This window comes from Tupaia chinensis, unplaced genomic scaffold, assembly GCF_000334495.1.
Source record: "Tupaia chinensis unplaced genomic scaffold, TupChi_1.0 Scaffold144180_1, whole genome shotgun sequence".
Taxonomy (NCBI): Eukaryota; Metazoa; Chordata; class Mammalia; order Scandentia; family Tupaiidae; genus Tupaia; species Tupaia belangeri.
In genome coordinates, this window is record NW_006204037.1 from 190,388 (window position 1) to 191,850 (window position 1,463).

At 42.2% G+C, this 1,463-nt stretch overlaps 1 pseudogene; it reads left to right on the forward strand.

Moving 5' to 3' along the window:
* The first annotated feature begins 317 nt into the window (after positions 1 to 317).
* LOC102491290 (inhibitor of nuclear factor kappa-B kinase subunit alpha pseudogene) lies at positions 318 to 1,058 on the forward strand (annotated as a pseudogene).
* Positions 1,059 to 1,463: the final 405 nt, after the last annotated feature.

Below are 1,463 nucleotides of genomic sequence, written 5' to 3' on the forward strand. Positions count from 1 at the left end.
ATGTAGCAACCCTCAGGATGTGGCCACCTACTACCTACATTAAAACCTTGAAGCATGCTTGTTTAAAATGAAGGTTTCTGAGTCAGAGACCAGAACTACAGAATTAGATCCTTTAGAGGAGGTTGGCCCAGGCATCTTCCCCCAACTTTTTACACATGGTCAACCTGAAATAAAAAGTCCACTCTGGAAAAATAAAATAAAATAATAAAAGTTTCTCAGGTGATTCTAAAGTAAACTACAGTTTGGAAATCAGTGAGCAAAGTATTTGGCTGGTTGACCAGTGTCACATAAGCAAACAATTTTTAGACAGTGACAACATGCTTCCTGGGTCCTTCATTCTGGAGATAAATACGATCAATTCCTCCACTCACCTCAGGAAAAAGTCACTTGGTACCAGCACCAATACAGGGAAAAAACTTCTTTTCTCCTACCAAAAGCAACAGAGGTTGGAGGATCAGATTATGTCCTCGTACATTGAAATCATGGAGCTACAGAAAAGTCCCTATAGAAGATGTCAGGGAGACTTGATGGAAACTTTGGAACAGTGTGCCATTGATCTGTATAAGCAGTTAAAGCATAGACCTTCAGGTCACTCCTACGATAGTACTGAGATGGGTGAAATCACACTGTACAGAGTAAGGACCAGGTTCTCAAGTTGCTGCTAGGTCATCTGAGCAAGCTGTTGGGCTGTAAGCAGATTACTGATCTCCTCCCCAAGGTGGAAGTAGCCCTCAGTGACATCAAAGAAGTTGACAGTGCTGTCATGTTTATGCAAGGGAAAAGGAAGAAAGAAATATGGCATTTCCTTAAAATTGCACACAGAGGTCTACTAGTCTCGTGTAGGAGCCAGTCTAGAAACCAAAGTAACCCTTCGGGCTTCAGCATCCAACTTCATTAGAATATGAATTCCTCTGTCATGGGTGGTAACTCCTCAAGATGAGGAGACTTTAGCACGAATGATAGAACAAAATTTGAACTGTCTTGGCCATTTAAGCACTATTATTCGAGAAGCAAATAAAGAACAGAGAAATAGTATAATGAATCCTCACTGGAGTTGATTAACAGAATGACTTGCCACTTGTTCATTGTACTCAACCGCTGAAGTTGTTGCTGTACATGTTAGAAGTTTGTTTTTCCATCATGAAACCATCTTTCAGGTACCAGTCAGTGGAAGAAATGTCTATAATCAAAAACTATATGTGAGGGACCAGCAGCTGGCATTATGGCTATGTTGCTGGACCCCCATGTAACCAACCGTGGTTTGAGTCCCGGACTCATACTCGTTGTCTCAAACTCACACCGGGTGCATGTGTGTGAGTACCCAAGATCCTGAGAGAAAAATAGAGAAGAAAGGATTGCGGTGTGGCCATCCCCCCTGGGGGGGGTGATTTCTTGCTTTCTGTCTCTGTCTCTCTCTGTCTTTCTAGTGAGTGCATGTGCTGTATGAAGTGTGTGAAAACAAA